This window comes from Haemaphysalis longicornis, unplaced genomic scaffold (genome assembly GCF_048455015.1).
Source record: "Haemaphysalis longicornis isolate Haplotype H1 unplaced genomic scaffold, Haemaphysalis longicornis Haplotype H1 scaffold_5, whole genome shotgun sequence".
Taxonomy (NCBI): domain Eukaryota; kingdom Metazoa; phylum Arthropoda; class Arachnida; order Ixodida; family Ixodidae; genus Haemaphysalis; species Haemaphysalis longicornis.
Window position 1 is genome coordinate 112,654,091 of NW_027526385.1, and position 8,003 is coordinate 112,662,093.

Genomic DNA, 8,003 nt, shown 5'->3' on the forward strand with positions numbered 1-8,003 from the left:
CCACAAGGAGGGCTTTGGATTAGCTTTAGCAAATTTGGGACATTTAAGGTGCACTGAAATCTCTACACATGCGCTTTTTCACTTTCTGTATCCACCAGGAAAATGGCTGCCAATTTAGACAGCGATTCTAAATAGTAGTTGACGTGCATTTTAAAATAATCACAAACATTATAGCCACAAAATTAATTTTTACAAGTTGTAGACGTTGCCCGTTACACCAGACATTGGACTACACTGTCAAGAGCTTTGACATCTACAATGACGTCTACAAAGCAGGCTTATACTGGTAGAATGTTTCATACCATAATTACTGTGTGTTCAGAGCTCACGTGTGAAGTATGGATACTGCTGCTTCAGCAAGAACCGAGGATGAGCACCCTTCCTGGTTCTGAAAAAAAATAACAGAGGAAATGCCTTAAGCAGGATTCTGAAACGGGGTTGAATGAAACAAGAATGAACAAGAAATTCTTTCAAAACATGTAAAGCAATGCAAACAAATATTTATTTCAACTTATTTCTACAAAAGACCACCTCATGAAGACTGGTGGTGGGGTATTGGCTCAAAAAAAAAAAAAGCAGAGAGCACTTATACAAATGCTACAGGGAGCCTTCGCAACCAACAATTGTTTGAACACACCTAAACTAATCACTGTTCAACAAACTCATAAAAAATGTTTGAATGCATAAAAAACCAGTGGTAAACACAGGAAACAGTTAAAACAGAATGACGGCACAAGTTTGTCCCGTCGTTCTCTTCTGTGTCCTGGGTTTTCCTATGGTTTTTCATCCATTCAAACATGTACCAGCTAGCCCAGTCCAACGCCTTGGTATCATAAAAATATGGATGGTCAATCCTTACACAAAGTTGAAAAAAAAAGAAAGTATAAAGTAGGTGACAAAATTAAAACGACAGGCAATCGGTTGGCTTTTAATTTTAAATGATAATATAAAAAATAATGGCATGAATGAAAGTGAGCAGCACGCGAAGTACCTTGTTGCTAGCCCGACATTCCACTTTGAAGCAAAATGTCCGCTTTCAACACTACATAGGCTAAACATGCAATGAGGCATTCCTTTAGGCACACAAAATATACCATAATTGTTAAAAAAGCTACGAATTAGTTGAAAAAACCTGACCACGACAAATTGGAATTAGTGACTAGATACAGTTTCAGAAATACACAGCAACATCATATAAAAATATATGGTTCCCATACAAAGATTGATCATAACAAAAATTCAGGACATTTATCAGACTGGCATCAATGTGCAAAGCAGCTTAATGAAGGAAGACGGTCTTCACTAAAAACATGTTAATATTGGGAGCTCATGTGCTTCCCTGCAAGTTGGGTGTGTAAACCCACTGACATCTTAACTAACCCGCCTGAATCATCACTTGATAGACATTGAGGAATTTTACGAATTGGTTTACTGTAGCCAGCTGTCTAGTTTATTTCCCTATTTTTCTTGGCATTTCGTGTCGAATTCTAAATTTGGTGACTAGATAGCTTTTACTATGGTCATGCACTGGTGACAACGAATATTTGATTTTACTTTTAAAAAAAATTCAGTTTTGTTTTATTGCTCACCAGCCAACGATCTGAAATATCAGAGGTGCTTAAAACGTATGTTGGCATTTCCTTACTGCAGCGTAGTACAACTAATCATGACTTTTACCATAATTTGTTCACAAATCGTAATATGTGGAAAGTATTCAGCTTAATGAAAATGTCATTTCAGAAGCATGCACAATCAACAAGGCCTCAATGACTCTCATGACGTGGTCCACTTGTTTCTGTCACAAATAACCTGAGTGCAGACACATTCCACCAAAGACGAAGGTAACATGCCCTCTTGGGTGATGAATATTTAAAAAGCCTTACGAGTAAATTTGCTGCTGAGCACGCGAAATTGTGGCATTAAAACAAAAGATCCCTCTGCGGCATCTTTCACTTGGAGGAGCGCTTGACCACAAACTTTGAGAAGCTGGAAAATGCTCCATGAACCGCTCCAGCCAGCAGAAACGATGCAGGACACAAGTTGGTAGGCGGACCGTTGGCATCCTGCGATTGTGAAGATATTTCTGTTTAGTAGATGCTCTTCTTTTTGTACCACTGTTTATTTCACCTTTAACAAGCAGCTGAACTCCTTAACGTTCGCATAATAAAATGCTGCGATGCGGAACAGTTAGCAGGGTTACCTCAATTTTGCTTTTCTACGAATTAACACAATGTAGGTAATCTGCACACAACTACAATAAAACTACAATTTTCACCTACTTCACTGCTAACATCAGCGTTTGACTGCTCAAGCACAAATACAGGTTAGACATGTGAGCAATCTGCTAAACGTATCCCCACAAACTGAACAATCAGGCATCAGAAATCGGCAAGGAAGGAGATGTCACGTTTAAATGGCACTTTTTTTGTTCAAAACATAAACAACACCTGGAAGCTTGAAGCGTGAGAGGGGGTCTTTCACGCTGACAATGTCAGAACATAAGCTTGCTAGTGGGAACGTGCACGATGTGCACAATGTGTTTCTTGAAAATGCGTGCGAAAGTTTGATTGATGTGTAGGACGAGAATTGCAGCACGTTTTGACACAGGCCTTGTGGACGCTTCTGCCTGCTAATGTCAATGTGGATTCTTGCTAGTCGCCCTCTTCGCTTCTTTCTGAATATAATGCTTTAGGCATTATATTCAGGACAACGACTGCATCAAAACGTGCAGCAATTACCTACGTCCCACACATCGGTGAAACTCTCGCACACATTTTCAAGACACGCAGTGCATACATTGTGCATGTGCCCACTAGCAAGCTGCGTTCTGACATTGTCAGCGTGAGAGACCCCCTCTCACGCTCCAAGCTTCCGGGTATTGTGTATTAGATTCCATGCGCTGAATGCAAATCAGTGTACATTGGCGAAACGGGCAATCTGCACAGAAGATTAATGCAGCACTGGAACGAAGTGAACAAGGGCCATGCAAAAACAAGTCCACTGGCAGAGCACCGTGAGAGGACGGGACACGTGGTCGACTGGAACAAGACAAAATTACTGACAACTGAGTGCAATCTACCTTCTCGATTACTGCTCGAGTCCCTCATTGTTCAGACGACGCCCAACATTATCAACATAATGGATGGCAATCTGCACCATATCTATGCAAACTCATTGCGCCGCGTAATGCCCAATATATAGCTTCGTTTTCCACGACACATGCTCACCGTGAACAAGCAACAAACCGTTAAATGGCTTTCTTGACTTGGTCAGTGACCTACGTTTCATCACTGCAATAATGCTTTTACCTGCCTACACGGCATTCCGTCAAACACTGGACTACACCACATGAGCCATTGGCGTTCTTAACCTGCACCAGAGTATATAACCTTTCACTACTGCTATGAGATAGACCCATAAACGCACTTCAATATGGCCTTTATATTTAGCTCTTGGAAACATTATGTTTAATTTTACCTTTAAGTTGCACCTGCTACAGCAGCTGGTACTATACCAAAAACATGAAAAAAAAAAACGGTGGTTTAACACGCCAAAGCTACAACTTGGGATATGGGGAGCACTGTAGGGGAAGGCTTCGCATTAATTTTGACCATCTGGGTATTTTTGTGCGCATCGAAATCTCCAAACACGGGCATCTCTACGTGTTGCCTCCATCTGAAAAGCGGCTACACCAAGCGGTATCTAACCGACATTCGCCTCCACAGCACACCACCCTAGCCACGGCAGTGGGTTAAACATATGAAATAAAGCGAGTTTTGGAGTGCAAATGAAAATATTAATCACACGTCTTATTTTCCCAATCGATGTACCTTTTGAAATCCACCATGCAATCCCCCCTCCCCTACCGGCCTACCAAAACACCTTTGTCTCAAGAGGTAATCAGGCTGTTGTTAATGAAGTATTTACAATCCGAGACTTGCCACCGTTAAAGTCATGCACTTTGTTTTAGAGATAAGCGACATTAGCCATTTGCAGCACCAGGAGTTAATTGTGTTAAGATCAGATTGAAAGCATTGACGGTAGCAGTTGAAAGAAATTGTGTGATGAATTACAACATCATCTGCAAATAGACCTACATGGGAGGATATGCAACATGGAAGATAGACCAAGCAACCTGCCTGGGGGGACAACAAAGTGGCACGAGCAAAAGAAGTATATAGTTATTAGAAGTAAACTGCATTTGAGAAGAATGAAAATCTTTTGCTCAAGTGAGGACATTAGGGTGAAGTTTGAGAAGTAGTCTGTGGTGTGCAATGCGATTGAATGCTTTAGAAAAATCGAGAAAAAATACCGCAGTTTGTAAGCCTGTGTCAATGGATCAATGTAGATCGTGAACAAATCCTGAAAGTTGTGTTTCTCAAGTAACCCTTGTGAAAACCGTGGTGATACTCGAATGTGATATTGTGATTTTATAAATAATTAGCGACCTGAGAGTGGATGAAATGTTTCCTGACCTTGCATATGGTGCTTGTTAGGGAAATTTAATGGTGAAGTACCGTCTCCTGATTTAAAGACCGGTGCTACCTCGACTATCTTCCAACCATTGAGATTAGTGCCTTACCTGAGAGTGGATGAAATGTTTCCTGACCTTGCATATGGTGCTTGTTAGGGAAATTTAATGGTGAAGTACCGTCTCCTGATTTAAAGACTGGTGCTACCTCGACTATCTTCCAACCATTGAGATTAGTGCCTGTCATGAGAGACTGCGAAAAAAGCGCTGTCAGAATTCTACAGACTGCGGGATGTACTTTTCGGTATAGTATGATTATTACCAGTATGATCTGAAGTAGACCAGTTTGTATTGCAAGTTTAAAACCATATCGAAAGATCCTAAATGTTTGCTTGGCTTGATTACATACGAATACTTGCTTCAAAGTCAGTTCAATTTCTCTTCTTGCCCTTTAGTCGTCAGCCCCAGATTCTCTTCAATATCTCTGCTAAGCAATGACACGCTCCATACGCACAGCACCGCTTCATGAAAATGTTTCAAATAATCAGAGGCCACAGCACTGCTAACAGGTATACATCATGGCAAGTTCCACAACATGCAATAACTAACCTGAAAATACATAATCGGTGGGTGCACCGATATGGCAGCAGTGCCTGGACCGATGTGTCCAGCAAATGCGCTGACTTCTGAACGGGTGGTCCAAGCGGCCAGATGATGGATGAATGACCATTCCTGGCGGCAAAGCGTACGGAGCACCAACGAAAGGCCAGGCAGTACTTGGGTACAGCAGGTGCAGTGTCGGTTGGCCAAGGGAGGCCCTGGCAAAGCCTTTGAAACTGGACTGGAAGGCAGCTGACCCAGGACAGCCAGCAGCAGCACCTGCAGGTGCATAATCTGTGAGTGTGCTGACACTTGTTGAAATACAAGAAGAGCACACACAAAGCACGAATGCTTACATCAAGTATATTTTTAATCGTTTAAAGACAGTAACCTCCAAAGCACTAATAAGAACATTCCCGGAACACCCCAAGTGCAAGTTAGGTCACAGTAAGAATGTATTTATCAGACCCGCAGGTACTGTGAGTGGGGTATGCATGATATATGCAAAGCTAGCTACTGAGCTAATTTGCATGGAACGCATGCTAGCAGCTCATCTGTATCCCTTGCTTTCAATCGGAACTGGTGTGTGGTAGTTGAGGCTTCTCCATTTCAATGTCTGACTTGTATCTGCACGTTCAATTCTCCAATATAAATCGAGTTGAGTGAGTGCCTACAGCTTTCTTGTTAGTCTCTGTATGGCCTGCGGTTTTGCGAAAATGAGAACTTGCGAATCGGCTCAATTTTCTGCACTAATTTAAACAATACATATGCCTCTGATATCAAGCCCCAGACTTCCCGAGAGCTACTCTGACAGAATCGGCAGGCGCCTCGTAGGCGTTCTGAAATCTCCCCCACTACCCCGAGACTATGCTAACTCCCTGCGAGGCCACATGCGCGCATTTCACCTTCAATTTGCACGTATGTGAATTCTATACCTCTATGAACTCTCAGACGGGCGTCGTCATATTCGTGCCGGACTCGTGAAACTCGGCAACGTAAATTACCGCACTCGCTCGCTGGCGCGCGGCCCGAACTCTCTCACCGTTTCCGGCCCTTGCATACTATTTTCTCCACCTTGCACTTTGTTAATTCTCATGTTTAACTACACCTCGTGCGCCCTCATCTCTTGCCTGCTTTTCTTCCAGCACAACTCCGTCAGCACCCGGTCGACGCGTACGCTGTCGGGGCGCGTTGGCGAGCGAGTACGGCAATTTCGCTGTTGTCGAGCTTCACGAGAACAGCACACATATCGCGGCCCGAAGACCGCGAGGCGTACGGTCGCCGGTCTCGCGAGCGCAATAGCTGCGAAGCGCACTGCACGGAATTCGTGGGGGGGGGGGACAGAGATTTCACAACACCTACGAGACGCCAGCCATGGAATCACGTGTACGCGTTTTCACATGCACTTCCAGGGAACCTCCTGTTCATGTTATTTCTTGGTATACCGCGGGTATTCACGAGGGAGGACTAATCACAGCGTTGTGCCACTCACGCGAAATTGCGACTGCGATCTGCAACCGCAAAGGCACTGTTTGAGAGACACATAAACAAACGCCCCGGTGTTAAAGAGCCTTGCGTGATGTGAAATTATTAGCAGCCGTGTACCACAGCGCGAGCATCGTAGCCAAGGTCTAGCTTCAGCGTAAATTGATGCTGACTTCTGCGGAAACGGTGGACTGGGCGCCACACAAGTATCTCACGTAGGCTCTCAGAGCAAACGAGATGGGGGTCTAGCGAATTACTGACCCATAAACACCAGAACTCGTTCCAACCAAATACAGAATAATAAAAAATGCGTACTTACCCGAGCAAAAACGATGTCTCCAACGTAAAATTCTCCTTCACTGTCGTCTTCATCTCGCGGACACACGAACACGCTTTGTTCTGATGCAATGTCGTCCACTTTTGACGCGCAGTATTTTATCCAGCGATGATCGTTCTTCCGGGGTCCCCATGTTCAACACACGCGTAGGTTAGAAGGGTAGACATCACCCATAAAGCTTCTATAACTATGATTTAAGCTTGAAATAGATAAAACAGATTAAATCACGCCACCAACCACTCGGCACAAAACGCCATGAAAAAACACACACAAAAGTGAGAGATAGTTGCCAGACTTCAAATGCAGCACCTCTACGTTTGACGAAAATTGTGTTACTACTGTAATGTTGGTAATTATTTTTCTGCTTTCGAAGTCTGAAATGTGTTTATAACTTAAATTTAAGGTTTTTAAACACAAAAAGTGAATACACATAAAGTAATTGACATATATACTGATATTGTAAAGAGGTTTGACGTTTGTTTTGGTTTTGTTTTCACGGCGGGCTTCTTAAGAGAGAACGTGCGAGAAAACGAGCTACTTTGGGTTTAGGAAGAGGGCGGTAAATGTTGGCGTGATAGAAAGCAAGGAACAGGTGCTTACCCTGGTCGTTAAGAAAGGAGCTAATGAAACCCTCACGTAAAAAAAAAAAAAAAAACACGTTCGACGAGGAATCGAACCATTGACCTACAAAACAGTAAACGGACGCGTTAACAAACAGCTACTTTTTTTTTTTTTCTTTATTGCCGGTCATTTATAAATAAACACTCACGGTACGGACAAGAAAAAGTACCAACAACGAAACCTGGTACAAACATACAATGCATAAGGCGGCCAACCGTAACTCCGGCTTAGCCTTGTCCTTGTTTTCACAACTGCGTGTAGTAACGGTCGCACACAACCCTTACTCTCACATTTTCTTTCTGAGCCTGGTTTGGTCTCACACACCGTAAAAACTCTTTAGGTTGGCCTAGCAACGTTGCCGAACCTATAGTTGATAGTTAATATTTGTGGGCCTTAATTACGCTTAATGCACTCATAAGTGACAAAACCTCATCATCATATTCTTGTTTGGCGTACACTTCTTTCAGTTTGCTAACATTTTCTGCAAAG

The 8,003-nt window shown here is 43.0% G+C and overlaps 1 long non-coding RNA gene across 1 annotated transcript; it reads right to left on the reverse strand.

Moving 5' to 3' along the window:
• Window positions 1–480: 480 nt before the first annotated feature.
• LOC144138693 (uncharacterized) lies at window positions 481–7,175 on the reverse strand. The gene is made up of 3 exons (XR_013315936.1): window positions 6,876–7,175; window positions 5,081–5,350; window positions 481–2,063 (listed from the first exon to the last, which is right to left on the reverse strand). It is a non-coding gene; the product is annotated as an uncharacterized LOC144138693 (long non-coding RNA).
• Window positions 7,176–8,003: the final 828 nt, after the last annotated feature.